General features: G+C 39.6%; 1 long non-coding RNA gene across 2 annotated transcripts in view; it reads right to left on the bottom strand.

The window, feature by feature from the left end:
- The window catches only part of LOC150054082 (uncharacterized), a 31,550-nt gene extending 11,656 nt beyond the window's left edge, over positions 1–19,894 (bottom strand). The window contains exons 1-3 of one of the 2 annotated variants that reach the window (XR_016537916.1): positions 19,826–19,894; positions 18,419–18,601; positions 3,190–3,305 (exon numbers count right to left, since the gene is read on the bottom strand). This is a non-coding gene — a long non-coding RNA (uncharacterized LOC150054082). The remainder of the gene's footprint in view (positions 1–3,189; positions 3,306–18,418; positions 18,602–19,825) is intronic. The other variant, XR_016537917.1, reaches the window with a different exon arrangement.
- Between the last annotated feature and the right edge of the window lie 150 nt (positions 19,895–20,044).

Genomic DNA, 20,044 nt, shown 5'->3' with positions numbered 1-20,044 from the left:
ATATGTGTGTGTGTGTGTGTGTAGAGTTACCCATTTATATAAAAATGGAAGGGAGCTGGCAACTGATGGGTCATGACTGTAATCTTAGCTATTCACTGCTCAGGAAAATGAGATCTGAGGATCATAGTTCAAAAGTATGACCCAAGTGGTAGAGTACTAGACTTGAGCAAAAAAGCTCCAAGGGACAGGCCTTGAGTTTAAGACTTAGGACCATACAATAAAAGGGGTAATTTAAATGATAAAAAACACTTCATAATCATTAGTTATCTGTAATAACAAACTTCATAGAGGCATACAAAATGTACATGATTTATCATCTTTTAGATGGGCCTTCTAATGTGGATTAAAGACTGAAGAAACACGCAGACCAGTACAGAATAAACCTACATTCTCAAGTTGCATTGAAGGCATAACTAACTATAAAAGAGTGGTTTGAGGCTGGGAGTTTGGCCTAGTGGTAGAGCGCTTACCTAACATGCATGAAGACCTGGGTTTGATTCCTCGGTGCCACATATAAAAGCCAGAAGTGATTCTATAGCTCCAGTGGCAGACTCCTAGTCTTGAGAAAGCCCAAGGACAGTGCTCAGGCCCTGAGTTCAAGTCCCAGGACTGGCAAAAAAAATAGCACATTTTTGCTTGGCCCAGTGGCTGAGATCTGAGGATCGCATTCAAAGCCAGCCTGGCCACTAAAGTCCATCAGACTCATCTCCAGTTAACCGCCAGAAAACTGGAAGTAGCACTGTGGCTCAAGGAGTAGGTCGGTAGCCTTGAGCTGAAGAGCTCAGGGACAACACTGAGGCCCAGAGTTCAAGTTCAATGCTGACCAAAAAAAAAAAAATGTGGTTTAAAAGGTTTTCTTCAGTCGTATGGAAACACATGGAAAAGTTAACTGATGAAAAAATTACATACAGGCTAAAGAACTGTGATAGCTTATGCAGGAAACTATAACAAAATGCCATAACTGAAGAGACTATAAACTTATCTCTCATACTTCTGGAGACTGACAAGGCCAAGACTGAGGCATGGGAAAATTGGTATCTCATGAGCAGTAGCTGTCTGGTTTCTAGAATTCACGAGAAGGAACTAGCTGGCTGTCCTGGTTCTCTTCCACAAAAGGAACCAAAGACTTCTCCTGATATCACACTGGAATTTAAGATTTCAATGTATAAGGCAGGGATTATAAGATTATATTTGTAATCCCACCTATTTGGGAGGCAGAAATGAGGATGATTGCAGTTTGAGTCCAGCCTGGACAAAAAGACAGATTTCATCTCAGCAAATAATCCTAGTGTGGTGATTCATTACTCATAATCCCAGCTACACAAGAGGCCATAGATAAAAGGGTTATAGTCCAAGGCCAATTCTAGACAAAAATGTGAGACCCCATCCAAAAAATAACTGAAGCAAAAAAGGGGACAAACATACAGTATGACGCTAAACGAAAGGACCTCCAGGATATAGAAACAAAAGCCATAAAATGAGTGATTGTTGTCCTTAATGTACTATGTTATCTCTCATCTCTTTTGCTGTCCCTTGGTTATCTCATATTGTTACAGTATCTCACTTTGTTATCTGATATATTGGATATATTTGTATTTGGTTATTTGAAATTGGACAGGGAAGGGGGGAAAACAAGATGAGGGGCGGGGGTGGGGGGAGGGAAATGGGGACCAAGACATGAGAAAGGGTATCAATGTATGTGAAGTAATGCACCTTCTATCTGGCGAATATAATGTAACCCTTCTATTAATTACAATAAAAAATACATGAAAAAAAGAACCGAAAAAGGGGGACAAACAATCCAAAAGGTATGACTTGTATAATAGATTGCCTGCCTACCAAGCATAAAGCCCCAAGTTCAAACACCAGTTTTTAAAATAAATAAAAAATAATAACTACATTAGTCTTTCTTTTTATTTTGCCAGTCCTGGGGCTTCAACTCAGCTCCTGAACACTGTCTTTAGGCTTTCCTAAGGATAGAGCTCTACCACTCGAACTACCACATCATTTCCAGCTTTTTCTATGTATGTGGTACTGAGGAATCGAACCCAGGGCTTCATGCATGCTAGGCAAGCACTCTACCACTAGGCCAAACTCCAGCCCCTAAATTATTCTTTAGGTATGAGGAAATTTAAGACTGGAGTCTTAGATGTTTTACTAAAGGTTTGTGATGTCAGAAGTCTGCCCTACATCTCTAAGCTTTCCTTCCTCTGTGTATAAAAGGTGACATTTGTTCTAAATTACTATCAAGGTCATTTTGAATCATCTGTGATTCTAGAAAGTTATGAGACATAGCCCGTAACCATGGTGAGGGAAGTTGATTGGTAGTCCTAAAAATAGACTTATTTTCTCCTTCTGTGTAACTGTGATGCTTTCTTATTGAATAAGTCACTCTGTGTATATTGCCTTAATAAACCAATTTTGTGATTTTTTTTGAGATGCCAGCTGCTCACAAATGAATGGAAGACAGTCTTAAGAAATACCCAACACATGAGTACTTGCTTCAGTTTTAAATATGGATCTGAATTATTGTGCTGTTTTTCATTTGTAGGTATTAAAAAAAAAACCCAGAAGGTGGTGATTTGCTAAATTTAGAAAGTATTTCACTTCACATCCTGCTGTCTTTTGTGTTTGTGTGAGAGCCTCATTCAAAATAATTTATCTTCTCTTAAAATATGCTGTCCTTTCCTTTTGCCTTTCTGCTGGCAACAAATCCATGTCTGTGAATACAGGTTTTTGTCAAGATCCTTGTGTTGGTAGTTATTTTTCTCTATTAACATGTAGGCAATCTAGTTAGACACCTTCACTTCTTACCCATTGGGCCCTTTGATGTCATGATGTGTTGTATGGTAAGCTTGTCCTTTGTGCAGTTATGTTCCAAACAGCCCTCTGAAAATCATTCTGAGGATACAAGATGTATGGCAGTAATGTTTGGGGATTGTTGCCTATCCAGAATCTTCCATCTGAAGTGAAACATCTTGCTCTAGTAGAGACAAGCCTTGTGGCTGGTAAGAAATATCTCCCTATGTGTGCACATCTGCACTAGATCCAGCCCTTTGAAGTAGAAGATCATCTCATTAAAGAAACGTCTTAAAGGCTATAGAGGTAGTAGAAATGTAGTACAATAGTTGATAGCCAGAATGTCATATCACTGGGAGGTTGGATGATTTATGGGATCAGTACTGTTACCTGAAAGGATGGAGTTCTTTGTCAGCTAAGATGCAGGAGGCTGCACGTGGATGTATCTGTGGTGGAAGAACTGGAGGCCCATTTGAGTATAAGATGTTTCCTCTGTTAGACATCACCTGTGGATGTAGAATGTAGTAGCCAGGTGAGGTGCTGGTGCCTCACGCCTGTAATCCTAGCTACTCAAGAGGCTGAGATCTGAGAATCATGGTTCCAAGCCAACCTGGGCAGAAAAGTACCCATAAGACTCTTACCTCCAACTAAGCACTTAAAAGAGTACAGCCTTAAGCAAAAGAGCTCAGGAACAGTGCCCAGGCCCTGAATTCAAGGCCCACAACTGACTAAAAAATAATAATAATTGTAAGGTCTGCTGAAAGGAAACTCCACGCAGTTCAGGAGAAGAGGGTTTATTGCATGAGGAAAGAGCAGACTCCTGCTGCCCAAGATGGAGTCGGGTGAGCAAGAGAGCTTAGGGTGGGAAGTGAGTGATTATATAGGGGTAGGGGCATAGGCACAGCGGAAGTGGATGTGATCTCAGAGGATGGGGAAATACCTCAGTGGGGACCTCCCACTGTCCCCAGGCATGCCAGTTGCCAGGATTACAGGTGCTGGGTGGGGATTTCCAGGGTGCAGGGGGAGAGAGCCAAGGGAAGAAGTCATTTCGTTCAGGCGGACCTGACAATAATAAAATGTAGTAGGCAGAAGAGTGGCCCCCAGAGATGTCTACATTCCAGTCCCTATAACCTATCATGTCATCTTAGCTGGCATGAGGGACTTGACAAATGTTGTGAAGTTTACTTTGAGATAACATTTTCCTTCAACCTATCTCCATGAATCCCTACAACTAGAATGTCTTTCCCATGGCAGTCTGAACCAAATGTAACTATGAAAAGAATGGTCAGAGAGATATGACATTGTGATTTTGAAGATGGAAGAAGGATTACATGGGCCAAGAAATATGGATATGCATGATAAGAACATGATTTTCATCCTGAAGCCCCAAAAATAGAACATAGAGGGCCAGGAGTTTGGCCTAGTGGTAGAGTGCTTGCCTAGCATGCATGAAGACTCAGGTTCGATTCCTTGGTACCACATACATAGAAAAAAAGCCAGAAGTGGTGCTGAGGCTGAAGTGGTAGAGCTCTAGCCTTGAGAAAGTCCAAGGACAGTGCTCAGGCCCTGAGGTCAAGCCCAGGACTGGCAAACAGAAAAGAAAAGAAAAAAAGAATAGAAGATAGACAATTTTAGCCCAGGAAAATTCTTATTTAACCTACAGAACTATAAAGTAATAAATTTGTGTGATCGTATGCCACTGAGCCTGTGGTAATTAATTATAGCAGACATAGTGGGAAGATTTAGAGAGCAAACAGTTGTATAAAATAGTCTAGAGGCAAGTGAGAGGGTTCTGGAATTTGAAACTATTAAGGTATCAATTAAATTCAGGGACTAAGTGAGCTCACTAGTAGCATGAGTAGAAAGAAGAAGAGGACCAGGAATAAGCCTTTGGCACCAATATCAAGAGGTCAGGCAGAAAGAAGGAAATATTAAAGTATTTGGAGCATTGTAAACCAAAGGACTGGAGGACTGGAGGAAATAGAGAAGGGGGAGAGGGATATTCTGATGGCACACGAAGAAAGCTCATCAAGAGAGAGAGGGTGGTTGGATGTGAAGATGTTGTCATTAGACTAGGTAAGATGAAGAGTAAGGTGATACTAAGGAAAAAAATAGCTGCAAATGAGAACAAAGACAAAGACATCTATCAGAAAAGTAGAATCCATTATTCTTTTTTTTTTTCTGATCCTGGGGCTTGAACTCTGGACCTACATGCTGTCCCTGAGCTCTTCAGCTCTAGATTAGCACTCTACCACTTTGAGCCACAGCACCACTTCCAGTTTGCTGGTGGTTAATTAGAGATAAGAGTCTCATGGGCTTATATAACGAATGATTGTTGTCCTTTAATGTACTACGATGTCTCTCATCTCATTTGCTGTCCCTTGGTTATCTCACTTTGTTATCTGATATATTGAATTTATTTGTATTTGGTTATTTGAAATTTGATAGGGAAGGGGGGAAAACCAAGACGGGTGGGGGGTGTGGGGGGGGAGGGTAATGGGTACCAAGACATGTGAAAGGGTATCAATGTATGTGAATTAATGCACCTTCTATCTGGCAAATATCATGTAACCCTTTTACTAATTACAATAAAAAAAAGGAAAAAAAAAAAGAGTCTCATGGGCTTTTGTGCCCCTGCTGGCTTTGAACAGTGATCCTCAGATTTCAGCCTCCTGAATAGCTAGGATTATAGACATGAGCCACCACCACCCAGCTCAGAATCCATTATTCTTAAGACAGAATTAGGTTGTATGTGTATGCTAATGGTAATTATCTACTAGAGAGCAAAAGACACGTGGAGAATTTCTTGGGAAATATTTTAATGGTATAGAACATGAGTAGGGCCATTTAAGAGGAGAGAGGATAGTTTATTATGGCAATCATTGAGAGAGCAGAGAGGATAAGGTGGGTAGGTGGAGTGAAGGGAGATGGGGATGAATCACTAGATGACAAGCTACAGCCCCTCCCTTCAAGAGGCACAATCTGTGGGGAAGTGGAAATTTCCAGGTTCCTTGTGCCATATCCAAGAAATAGAAACACTCTTTTCTCTAGTGATACTAATGGTTGACATCATATCCAACACTTGAGCTTTTGCGGAAGGACCCCAGTCCTTTTGCTTTTAGTTTATTTCAGACAGTATCTCATGTTCAATTGGCCTGGGATACGTTTGCCTCTTCCTAAGTGGTTAGAATTACGGGGGTGCACCACCACTCCTGGTTTTACTTCTTTTAAATCAGAAAAATTGGATATGTTTCCTTTAGAAGTAGACAGGAGTGTATCAGTGACAGCGGTCTGATTGATCGTCTGATCCTGAGTGACAAGCCATCCTAAAATTTAGTAACTTAAAATAATAATTATTTGTTATTTCCTGCAGTTTCTTGAGTAGAAAATCCGGCATCCGCTGGATTGTTTGGCCTGTTGCCATTAACCTATCCACAACGTAGGCTCAAAGCTGGGAGCTGAATCATCTGAAGAATGGTTCATGCTGATCTGAGACACCCAGGGTTCTGGCCACAGCCCTCTCCATGTGACCTCTCCATGAGTATTACTTTACAAGGAGGGCTGCAGCAATATATACCTGCAGAAAACGAGAGTTCCACAGGCAGTGTCTTCATGGCAGTGAGTGCTGAGGGTCACTGAGGCCCCAGAGATCCAGGTATTGGGCAGAGGCAGTGAAGGTAGTCTAGTCGCTAACCTCTGGAAGGTATGATTTGTAAATAGCCTATTTTTACAGTGAAATAAGGGAGATTCAGGGAGTTTGGACTGGTGTAAGTTCGCAGGGCTTCTGAATTTACTGGTGAAAGGTCTGATGTTGGCAAGGGAGAGAGCATTGCATTCAGAGAAGCAGAACCACGGTCCTTTACTGCTCCTCTGCCATGCAGCTTCCACTCCCCCTACACACACTGCCTCCTTTCCCCTCCCTCCAGTATCAACGTATCTTCATTTTGTTTTATTATAGTTCAGTGATTTTTTCCTACTTCTTTTTTGTGCTGAAAGCATAAATCATTTTAGTTCTGACCCTAAGGGGTAGATAATAAATAAACATATGTAACAACATGTAAATACTGTGGAGGAAAATATCCATCCTGAGGAAAGGAACAGGAATGTTAGATCATATCATTCTACTCAGTCATATTTCCATGGCTTCTCCTCTACTACAAGTAGAAGCCCAGAAAGGTCCTTCCTATATGATCTAGCCCCTCTCATCCTCAGCTGCACTTGCCTCCTGGTTGAAACAACTTTGGACATCCTCCTGTTCCTGCTCCATGGTACTTCCCTTTCTCTCTACTTTTTTTTTTTTTTCAGATCCCTGTAATCCTTCCTACAGAGCCTTCTGACAGCCTTTTGGTCTTTCTCAGGTACATCTTCTCTATAGTGCCTCTTCTCATGAGCTGTCTTAAATTTCAATCACCCTCCTTACCTCACTTTAAGCACTCCTATTCTCCTGGAAGTGAAAGCTTAGCAGAAGAGATGACTGGAAGCTCTGTTGGGAATAACCTTGGACAGAGCTGAGCACCTCTAGCTTTTCTCTAGGAGGCATAGCTGTAGGAGCTGTGTCTGGCTTTCATTTGCTGGGAAAGTTCTCAGTAAAGGTCCTGCCCAGTGGAAATACCGTGGGAATCTCCCTGTCTTCTGCAGTAGCATTGATTCAATCTTGAGCTTACTTTGTGGGAATTCCCAGTATGCTATTTGTTTTCCCTTCTTCCAGATTGTGGACTTGCTTGGGTGTATTGCATGTAGTTTCTTGGGATAGTAGACCCTCTTTCAGATGGCTGATTTTGCTCCATGGTTTTTGGCTGGGTACAGTCTGTTCAGTCTGCTTCTTTCTTTCAGCAAGGCCACTGTTGTTTTCTTTCTAATATGTTTCTCTTTCCTCATCTTCTGTAGTTACCACATCTGTCTTCTCAGCTTTCAGTTTCACTGGCTGTGCTGACCTTTTATGTTTTGCTTGTTTTGTTCAGAAACTGAAACTGCATCTCATATACAATTGGCCGGTACCTGCCTCATCCCCATTTTATTAGATCCTTAATTTCTTTTTCTGGCTCTCTCACATCTTGGTCTTGCAACATCAAAAGAGAGTTCCTGTTTCCACAGGTAAAGTACCATAGTATGTGGACTTGGTAGCATTCATAAACAGAGTGTAAAATATACTTGTCAGAGTTTGGATTTCCTGGGAAGATTCTGAGATGATATTTTTGTGTAGCAGAGGATGGCCAGGAAACCTAGGGAGCAGAGGAAGAGTTGACCCCACAGGGTCAGCCTCATGAAGACACGTGGAGCTTTAATAATCCTTTAGAATTGTCTTAACATCAGCTGAGATGGCCAGGTCTTTATTCCCCAGCCTTTCAGTTATTGCATGCTGACCATCTTGACAAAAAGGACCTCAGGCAAAGAGGATTTCTGTAGCTGACATTGTTACTGCAGAGGCCAGAGGCATTCTAGCAAATATAAGAAGTTGTATGGACCTGAAGTTATGTGGAGGTCATGCCTGCAGCATCTTCTGTGTTACATAATTATTCATTCAGCACTCATCCCAAGACTTAAGGCAGAAGTAACTGAATGAATAACGGTGTATGTTAGATTTTATTAAAAGGAAGGATGGAGAGAAGAAAGGAAAAGAAAAGGAGGAGTACTACATTTGTATGAACTACTAAGGGTTTTGTGAATAGAGCTCAGTCTTTCAGAAACTCCAGGAACTTTGCTACATACTTTAGGGGTGTCTTAACCAAAGTGCAAGAAAACTAGGACCTTATCTTATCTACTGCCCATTTACATTTTTCCTCACTCTATGAGTGGGCTCATCCCCTTCCCAGAGCCAAGGTAAAAGTCCCAAGTGTCTAAGAAAGCTTCCTTTCAGCAAGGAGAGGTGAGCCATTGAGGGAACAGAAAGAAGACTGCCCCAAACTAAACATGGGTAGCCCAAGTTTACTGGCTTAGGATATACTGGCCAATGTTCTTTACATCAGTTATTGGGCCTTGCCCTATTCTTAGCCCTAAATATTTCTACTTAGAGAGAGTAGGGATATAGACGGAGCAGCAGAGGTGATCCTTTCATGAGAGACAATCTAATTGGAAGACCATGCATACATACATGCCTGCAAGACCAAGAGCTTTAGTGGGCTTTTGCTTTAGCATGGTCAGATGATGCAGTAGGAGCTGTGTACAACATACATAAGTGTGTAGGAACTGCTGTAAGGATTGTTACAGAAGGAAAAGTGTTTCTCATTTTTTTTTTCCTTTTCAGTTGAGTCTTGCCAGGTACCTATGGCTCATGCCTGTAATACTAGCTACTGGAGAGGCTGAGATTAGAAGGATTATAACGTGAAGTCATACCAATAAGACTCTTCAGCCAGTAGTTGGGCATGGTAGCATGCTCCTGTCATCACAGTTCCACAGGAGGCTAAGTCTGAAAGGATCACAACTCTAGTCCAACCTAGGCAGGAAAGGTTATCTCAAAGATAAAACAACAACAGCAAAAAGGACTGGCGGTATAGCTTAGCAGTAGAGCACCTGGCTAGCAATTGTGAAAACTTAAATTCAAACCCCAGTACCACCGATTAAAATTATTAGTTTATATGAGTTTTATAAGGTAAAGATTTCATTGTTACATCTCCACATATGTTTACACTATATTCCCATTTCTCCCTCTGTCACATCAAAAAAAAATTTGAAGAGATTAAATCTTGAAACTGAGTGTAATGGCGGTTACCAATAATCCCAGTGGATTGTAATTTGAGGACAACCTGGGCAAAAAATAACAGACCTTTTCTGAAAAAAATGTTAAAGCAAAAAGGGCTAGGAGTATAGTATAGCTCAAGTGATAAAGGGCCAGAGTAGTAAGAACAAGACCCTAAGCTCAATAAGATATTGTTTATTGAATAAATTCTTGGTGGAAATTGAAACAAGATTGGCATCAGATAACTAGTTTTTCATCCTATCTCCACTGCCTGCTGATGATTAAACAGTGGGCAAACTAAACCTTAGGTTTCCTCTTCTGTAGAATGGGTAAGTAGTAAAACCTAATTCAGGAAAGTTGAGAACACTCCCTGAAGCCATTGAGATAAAAACCTTTAATCCAGAGCCTCCATGTAGGAGTTCTGTATACAGTTATGGTGGTGATTATTGTTGACAGAGGAGAATAGAGGCAGTTAGGCAAGGGGATGGCTGGGGCTTAGGTAAACAGAAAATTCATGAAGAAAAAGGAGAAATGCTTGAAGATGAGCTCCCTAGCGGCTGGCAAGTGATGGGGAAGACACACACTGGTGTAAAGGGCTCCCTACATAGATGAAACTCTCATAAGAGCCTGACTCTTGTCAAGAGGACACTTCTGGGGAAACCCAATGTGTAAAATATATAAATAGAAATACTGATTTGAAAGTGAGGTGGAGATCCAGGATCCTCTCCTCTCCTTTAACCACCCACAGTCTCAAGAGTACTCTGATAAACCCCAAGAATGCAAGAACAAAAACAATTTTCTATAGAAGGGTGTTTTTAAAGAAATCCATCTTGGGTGAAATTTTACTGAAGTATACTTTTTTTTTTTGCTTAAGTTTACTTTTTTGCCTTCTTAACAAGGCTGAGTGAAAACTTTTAAACTGTTCTTGGTGATTTTTTTAATTGTACCACTGAGAATTTAGTTATGGTTATATGCTTTAATGTGATACTCTCCAACTCTGGAGAGTTAGGACAGTTGACACTCACGGTACTTAAGGAATTGTGAGGAGTAACAGGGGGGGATTTCTTGACACGCTGGGCTGCCCAGGCTGCATCCCAGCCTTTCATCTTACTATCATTGTGACTTTGGGCAAGAGTATTTGCCCTCTCTGTTTCAACTTCTGCTTCTATAAATTGAGAATAATAGTAATATTTAACCTAATAGGATTATGATGAGAAACAAATTAGCTTCTCATACGTTTTTTACATAGAATAATACCTCATATAAAAATGGTACATACAGTGATGATGATGATGGTGGTGGTGGTTGGTGTAATTAATGGTGATTGCACTTAATGGCACTGTTCCTTGTAGTTTAGTTTTTCTGTCTTTATTAATATAACATAATGATTAAACCTATGAACTGTGAAGCAAAACAATCTGGATTTAAGACCCACGTCCAGGTATCTGACTCCTTTGAAGTCTTTGGAAAGTTCCTGTTTTGTTACTTAATTGGATTCAGTTAATAGAGATTATTAATTTACTGATTCTAAATATGAAGTAATATTGGGACAAAGGATACTATGTAATACCTAATATTGAACAATGGCTCAAAACTTCCAGATGCATATATATTGAAGGAATTAGGTCATGCTTTGCTGTAAAAGTTGGCATGATGAGTGTTTATATGAATGAATTCTTTGCAAAGGAAGAAAAACAGTAAGGAAATGTGTTGGTGGAAATGACTAAACACAGATTAGGCAGCAAAATTTTTTGGTGCAGAATAGAGACCAACTGTCTTCCCCCCCCCAAAAGGCAAGAAAGCAAACAACAATAGCAATCCAGTGATTTCACAGCTTTGTTGAGGTGGGGGATATTCAGCCTTGATCTACAAGCTGGCACTAAAGTAAGCATTTTAAGGGTAATAGCCTATTATGAGAGTTTCATGTTGCCAGGATTTTGTTGCATATTAAAATGTTTTGGAGATGAGGGATATGGCTGGGGGGAGGGAAATGGGGACCAAGACATGAGAAAGGGTATCAATGTATGTGAAGTAATGCACCTTCTATCTTATGAATATAATGTAAACCTTCTATTAATTACAATAAAATATATAAAACTAAAAAATAAAATGTTTTGGAAATTTGTCTAGCCCTGAGAATGAGGCATAAGGATAATTGTTATCCAGGCACATTTTCAGACACACCTAGCCGAAGATTATAGAATTCTTTAGGACAGTATGCCTTTGTGTAGCCCACTGTATTGTTCTGTTCATTGAGACCTACTTCTGTAAAGCTAGATGTTAATTTGTAGATATGAACTTTGGAAATGATTTCTGTGAGATAGAGAAAATATTCTGCAAAAGTTATTGTTTCATGCAAATCAAAACCGCTCTAAGATTCCACCTCACTCCAGTTAGAATGGCCATGATAAAGAAATCTAATAACAACAGATGCTGGTGGGGATGTGGCCAGGAGGGATCACTACTACATTGTTGGTGGGAGTGCAAACTCGTTCAACCACTATGGAAAGCAGTATGGCAGCTCCTCAAAAGAGTAAACCTAGACCTCCCCTATGACCCAGCAATTGGCATTTACCCAATCGTCCAGAAACAAGGACATACTAAATCCACCAGCACAACGATGTTCATTGCAACACTATTTACCATAGCAAAGATATGGAACCAACCCAGATGCCCCTCAAGTGATGAGTGGATCAGCAAGAAATGGTATTTATACACAATGGAATTCTATGCTGCTGTCAGAAAGAACGGCATTGCCCCATTTGTAAGAAAATTGAAAGACTTAGAAAAAATCATATTAAGTGAAATAAGCCAGACTCAAAGGAACATAGGCTCAACGGTTTCTCTCATTTGTCATAATCAGAAACCTTGGGCTCTCCTAGCAGAGATTTACAGTAGCACAAAACCTAGATACAAAAGGCCATATATGATGAGGCTAAATGAAAGGACCTCTAGGATATAGAAACAAAAGCCATATAATAAGTGATTGTTGTCCTTAATATACTGTGTTATCGCTCATCTCTTTTGCTGTCTCTTGGTTATCTCATATTGTTACAGCATTTTACCTTGTTATCTGATACATTGTATATATGTTTATCTGGTTATTTCAAATAGGATAGGGAAGGGGGAAAACAAGATGAGGAGTGGGGGTAAGGGGAAGGAAATGGGGACAAAACATGAGAAAGGGTATCAATGTTTGTGAAGTAATGCACCTTCTATCTGGTGAATATAATGTAACCCTTCTATTAATTACAATAAAAATAAAAAAGTTTGTTTCATTGCCATATAGGACATTGACTGGTTTTATAACGAAATTAGCAATCTAATGTCACTATTTTGTCTTACATTGATTGTTACTGTGCTTCACTGAACCAAATGGCCATCTTTCTGGATTCTTCATGAACCAAATAAAATTTTTACACGTATTCAATATATATTTGTATAAAAGTCATCTTTTTTTTTCTGGGTGCGATGGCTCATGCTTATAATCCTAGCTACTCAGGAGGCTGAGATCTGAGGATCACGGTTCAAAGCCAGTCCAGGCACTAAAGAACATGAGACTCTTATCTCCAATTAATCACTAAAAAATGGGAAGTGGGGCTGTGGCTCCAGGGATAGGATGGTAGCCTTGAGCTGAAGAGCTTAGGAACAGTGCCCAGGCCCAGAGTTCAAGCCCCAGGACCCACAAAAAAAAATCATCTTTTTTCTCTTCCTAAAAACTATTGCTTTCTTATGGTTTCCTGCTTTCTCTAACATGTTTTGTTTGCATTCTGTTTGATTTTGAAACTGGAGTAGATCTTATATTAATTTAAGGTAGGCATTCTGTAAACAAGTATAGGTAATTCAGAGTTTTAACCTGCTTATTTTAGGTTGCTTATTTTTTGAGAACATAATGATTTCAGTAAGAGATACATTTCCAAAATAATGTTATATTAGTGTTAGTTAATATAACTTTTATTTGGAACTTTAATTTGTGCAATTATGTGGTGGTTACTTTTTTATTTCTCTTATTTTTTTCTTTTTAATTTTTTAAAATTTTTTATTGTAATCAATGCAAGGGTTGCAGTTATATTCGCCAGATAGAGGGTGTATTACTTCACACACATTGATACTCCTTTTCATATTTTTGTCCCCATTTCCCTCCCCCCACGCCTTCCCCTCATCTTGTTTTCCCTCTTCCCTTTCCTATTTCAAATAAACAAATAAACGTATATACAGTATACCAGATAACAAGGTAAGATGCTGTAACAATATGATTATAACCAAGGAACAACAAAAGAAATGAGAAATAACATAGTACATTAAGAACAACAATCCCATATTATATGGCTCTTGTTTCCATCTTTCATTTAGCCTCCTCTTATATGGCCTAATGTATCTAGGTTTTGAGCTATCGTAATCCTCTGGTAGGAGAGTCCAAGGTTTGTACTAATTATTACAAATGAGGGAAATCATTGTGTTCATCAACTGGATCACATTTGAAGATAGTTAGATTAGTAACGTACATCTGTGATTGTGTCTTTGTAGCCATTTCCCGAGAGTATTAACTAAGCGGAAAGAACTACCCAGACTACATGTGCCTTTCAATGGACTGTGGGCCAAGATAGAAAAAAAGAGAAAGCCAGCAGGAATCCCCTTTTCTCTGCTTCCTGGACACCATGTTAACCACTTTCCAAAATGAGTCCTTTCTCCTTTAAATTGCTTTTGTCAGGTATTTCATCACAGCAACTGCCCAAAAGTCCTAATAGTGAAAATTAGTACAGAGCAGTGGGGGCCCTGTTCTGAACAGATCTGACTATGTAGTTAATAAGCCTCAGGAACCGATTTTCAGGTAGAATGTGAAAGAGTTAGGGAAGCAGGCTAGAAAGCCCTACATGCTGTAAGCAGGGCTTATTGGGCAATTCCAGTAGTGATGACAATGTCTGCAGGGATGCAGGTTTCACTTGGGAACGTGGACTCTCATTAGGAACTGGACTAGAGGTCCTCCGTACTACATTATGACAAAGAATTTGCCTACCTTTTAACCATATCCTCAAACTTTGAGAGAGGCCGAATTCAAAAGCAATGGAAAAATTAACTTGGCAGAGAAAATTTGAAGACCATCTAGTATTCAGGCTGTGGTATTTGATATCACTGACTTCTTTAAGCCAGGTTTATAATGATATTCAGGAGCAAAAAGGAAAAAAAAATTAAAGCAGAGTAGAATGACTTGCATAGCATGCTGTTTAGCCAGAAAGGCAGCTAGGTGGAAGTTGTGGATGTGGAAGTGTTAAAGAGATTAACACCCTTAAAAAGAAGCTGAGAAATATACACTAAGACCCAAGAAAGAAATCTTGAGAGCATCTCCAGAATTGGCCAGACATCTCCTATCCCAGACTCCAGTATATACATTGTAAACTCATTTGGAAGCCATTCCACTGAGGAGGCTGATATATTCTGCTCTCTGAGCGCCATCTAGGAAACTGTTTTCTGTGTTCAACTGCTCAGGCTCTCATAAGCCACTGCAGTCATGATCCAAGCAGGCCTGGTGGCAGAACTTGATGTCATTCACTTGCTACTGGTTTTCTTGATATGCAGAATTTAGGAGTGAAGGGGCCATGGAGGGTTCCACCAAGATTTCAAAGGAAGGCCTAGGAGGCCACACAATCTATAGCAAGATCATATATCTTTTGCAAAGAGCCTCAAAGAAGGCAGTGTATGAAATACTGTGAAAGTTAAGCCACAGATAGAGTGGTGATCCCAGGATGTTGGAAGATAGCAGGAATATGAAATATCTGCTGAGAAAAAAATAAAAACCCACTGTCAACGAGTAAAGCCATTGAGACTCTGAGACTGTCAATGAGAGAGAAGCCTTGGGAGTTGCAAATAGCAAGACCATAGGGGCAGTGCTTCCCCAGACAATTGGAGCTCACATCATGTCACCATAGTGTGCCCTTGGATGCTGGATATAGAATTACAGGATGTGCTTTAATTTGATCTTTCCTTGCTATTTTTCCATCTCTCCTTTTGGAATGGAATGTTTACTCCCTACTATTGTATCTTAAAAGAATGTCACTTTCTTGTTTTATTTTATAGAAACTCACAGCTGAGTTTGCTGTGAGTCCCAAAGGAAACTGTGGACTGAAACTGGAACAGTGTTGGAATTATTAGGACTATAATAAGTCTTGGCAAGGGGTCCTAAACCTTTTGCATTGGGAAATGGACATAACTCTTTGTGGGGGATGCTGGTAGAATGTTATGTTTTAAAACCCCATGTTACATTGTGAAGTTGGCAAAGGGTAGACTTGTGGTTAATTTTTATTTCCAGCTTGCTTAGAGAAGCTGAGTATATTGGCTCAAACCCGTAAACCTAGCTGCTTTGAAAGCACAGAACAGGGATTCATGGTTCAAGGCTATCCCAGGCATGAATGTTCACAAGACTCCTTAAACAATAGCTGAGCACTGTGCTCCTTACAGTTAGCCTAGGTACTAGGGAGGTGCAATGGCTGGGTACAGAGTCATGTCCCTGTCATCCCCAGTGATATAGGGAAGCACACAGGCGGACCACAGCCTACAGCAGCCTGAACACAAAAGCAAGACAGTACTTGGAAAACACCTGATACAAAAAGGAATATCACAAGTGGCAGAGTATCTGCTTAGGAAACATGTAGCCCTGAGTTCAATCCCCACCAAATAAGGTACAAAAATGAAAAGAAAGAAAGAAAAAAACCCAAAATACTTAGGTGATTAGCAAAATAGACTTCCAGGATGTTTGTGTGTGTGTGTGTGTGTGTGTGTGTGTGTGTGTGTGTGTGTGTGTGTGTGTGTGTGTATTTATATATGAAGACATTTCCAGAGACTATTAGATCATAAAGTCTCAGATCTATTGAGTTAATCCCCTGGTAGATTACTATTGGAAGGTAGTGAAAGGTAAACGTGGAGCTATAATATGGCTGGAGGAGGTAGATTTCTGGGATGTGTACTTGGGACTGTATTTTTCCCTGGCCCCTTCCTATATGTCCTTTCTATGCTTTCTATCTGCCATTATATAAATAGCTCTACTACCTGCCATGATGGACAAGAAAAAAAAAGTGTGTGTATAACTAATGCTTCACTTATCCGAGATGTCTGGGGGACATCAGAATGGAATGTCTCTCCGGAGCAACCTTGGCTACATTTCCCCAGGACAGTCTTCTAGTTATGGGACTGCTAATCTGTCTGGAGAAACAATGTTGAATAGATAGAAAAGGTAGACACAGTGATCAGCTTGTGTGAGTAAATGATGAAGTCTTGATAATGGCCCTGAAGTAGTGGCTGCATGATCTTGCATTTTATCCCTTATGTTCATCCCTTGACTCTGTCCACTGTAGCCTATCAGATCCTGCATTGGTGCCTTTACACATGCTTTGCATTTGTTGGTACACTCTTTCATTAGTTATCTACCTGTACGGTTGAGTTCCTGGCTTCATTTAAGTCTTTGTTAAATGTCACTAGCGTAGAGTCTTTCTCTAACCTCCTTGTTTTAAATACCATTGCCCTGAAGTTTCTCTGAGCTTTATTTTCCTTGATAGCTGTTAGTACTGTCGGACTTAACTTATTTTGACTACTGCCTGTATTCTTCTATTAGAATGTAAGCTGGTAGGGAGTAATGATTCTGTCTTGTTCCCTGCCTTGTTTCAGTGCTGAGAACATGGCCTATCATGCTGTTTAAAAAAAAAAGGAGAGAGTGAGCTTTTAAAGGAAAAAAAAAGGGTTTGTCTTTCCCCTAACAACTTTTTAAACTCCTGGTCTTAGGATCCCTGGAAATCATTGCCTGAATCAATTAAACAATATCCTGGCAAAATGATGGATTATGTAACTCATTCCTTACATGAGTTGGCATCCTATTGAAGAGAAGATGCTTCTCTTTCCCATGTGTTTGTTTGCCTGATTGCTTGCTTTTCAATATTGACTGAGGATTATTTTCTTTAAGTGTATCATATAATCAGTTGCTCTCATTCATTGTAATAATTATATTATACTATAATCAGCCTGTGTAACTTCACTGACCCCTAAGATTTTTCTCCAAATGAGGGAGACACATCCTTGATGCATAGAGGAATCATATTTTGTCTATTCAGAGTATTTCTCGAATTGTAATTGCACATGAAGATCTTTGGGCCCTAGATTCTTCCTTCTGTCAAGTTCCCTCATAAGGCTGATGGCCCATGGATTGCAGTTGAAAGTATCAAAGCCACTTGATACTCTTGGCTGACCTTAAAGATGTTAATTTTTGTTCCTTAGGTCTTGACTTGTCTCACTCAACATGATTAGCTCTAGATTCATCCACTTCCCTGAAAATGCCATTATTTTATCTTGTCTGTTGGCTATGTAGAATTCCATTGTGTATATATACCACATTTTCTGTATCCATTCATCTGCAGTAGGGCATCTGGATTGTTTCCATCGCCTGGCTATTGTGAATAGTGCAGAGATGAACATAGTTGAGCAGATGTCCTTATCATATCTTGGGTTATGATGTCCAGGGTAGATGCCCAGAAGTGGTATGGCGGGATCATAGGGAAGGTCTATTTTCAGTTCTTTAAGAAACCTCCAGGCGCATGGTATCCTTAATATGTGGCTATTAAATCCAAAGAGTACAAGAGCGAGGACTCTATATCTGCATACCCAATGCTATGGACATGGTAATGGAAATATAAACATAACTATATAGATATAAAAACCTATGACTCTATAGACATAATGTTTTATTTTCTAAAATTAATGTTTCTATGACATACAAACCCTTAGCCTAATTTTGATTACGTTCTAAATACTAAGTCCCAGTGATTGTAAATAGAGATTCCCTTCTTGAACACTCATTTGTTAAACCTGTCATTTAAAATATGATGTAAAAATCAACGTTAATAAAGGGAAAAAAAGATGTGGATTTTTTTTGCTTTTTTGTATTCCTATAAGAGTTACCTCATTAGCATGGCAGAGAATGATCTTTTGCAAATTCATGAGCTCCTGTGGCACTGTGAGAAAGAGGCACACTTCACCTGCTTGATCCCCAGGAAGTAGAATTGCTAGGATCCACATTCTCGCTTGATTTTACATTTGTCTTGAAATTTTGACTTTGAGGAAGGTGGCTTCAGCTTCTGGCATCTGTGGTTATGGAAATAGAGACATTCTCAGTAATGGATATGAATCTACCACTTGTTCTTCATTAGTCAGACCCAACTTTATTGATATTTAGGAAAGTTAGGAAAAGTAAACTACTCCTCAAGTTTGGGAATGAGGACATAGTTCATGTGATAAAAGCAACTGCCTTGTCAGTGTGAGGCCCTAAGTTCAAACCCCAGTACTGCCAAGCTTAGGGAGAAGAAGAAAAAGAATGAGGAGGAGGACAAGGAGAAGGAAAAGGAAGTTTGTTCTTTTTGTTCTGGGAATATGAGGTAACTGCCATTTTCAGATTTCAGTATCGCTTTGTTGAATAATTGCTCTTTAAAACTCATTTTTCGACAGATTATTGTCAGTACTCTGGTCATTTGTAATTTGTAAACATTACATTCATAGAAATTGCAAATATTCATGTTATTTTTTATTGCTCAATAACCTTGTTTAGTTTATTTTTCTGACAATTTCATTTTCCCATCTGTCATTGGACATGTATTTTCTTTTTGTATCAATCTGTTAAGAATTGATAATGTTTTTTCCTTATAGAAGAAAGAAACTTTATAACTGAGGGACTCCCCTAGAAAAAGGATTAGAGAATACATGAGAAATCAGAGGACATTTGCTAATATAAAATGATGGCCATGTAGTTCATTGGCCACAAGTAGGAACTGGAAAAGGAATGAATGTGGAAGGAATTTATACATGTCAGTTCAATTCACAGAATTTGAAAGATTTCCAAAATGAGTGCTTTCACTTTTTGTTTATTTCCTTCCTTTGATCTCTACCATTTGTGTTCTTTGCTGTTTCTTGGAATTAAATAAGATAGCTATTAATAGCAGCAGATTTCTATAAAGATTGGTCAGTTTCTGACATAAGTGACTCCTAGTTTCTTAGATCTCAGTGCTCTCTCTTAGCTGCTCATTCTTTGCATCCCAAAAAGAGAGTCTAGATTTCTTTCTCTCAGTGAAAGAATCTACCTGCTGCTATAGCCCATATCTGTGTGAGAGAGCACTATAGCTTTGGTTATTTGTTCCCTTGATCACAGCACATACTTAGAAAGCTCACTTGTTAATATAACAGTAGTTAGAATTTTATTCTCCCTCCCTCAATAATGTATGTCTAATAGAGGGGTGTTTAATATAGCAACATAAGGAAAATACCTCCTCTAAAACCTAACCTAATATCTGGTAAGCTGCTTAAGCAAGTGGATACCTTTAAACTCTCTTTGCTGGAAGATGTCACCTGAAGGTTTCTAGTATAATTGGCTTAAACTTGTAAGAGATCATTGTCCCATAGAGGCCCAGTTGTTGCTATAGAAGCAAGGACCACGGAACTTCTAGTCTTTTCAGTCCACCATCATAGTATTCTAGGGCTCGCCCATGGCTGAATGCCCAGCCCTGTGAAGAGCAGAGAGGCTATTCAGTGCCTCTA

The sequence above is a fragment of the Megascapheus bottae genome, chromosome 15 (assembly GCF_031878675.1).
Source record: "Megascapheus bottae isolate mThoBot1 chromosome 15, mThoBot2.hap1, whole genome shotgun sequence".
Lineage (NCBI taxonomy): Eukaryota > Metazoa > Chordata > Mammalia > Rodentia > Geomyidae > Megascapheus > Megascapheus bottae.
Note: the sequence above shows the minus strand (reverse complement) of the source record. Positions and strands in the feature narration are given on the sequence as shown.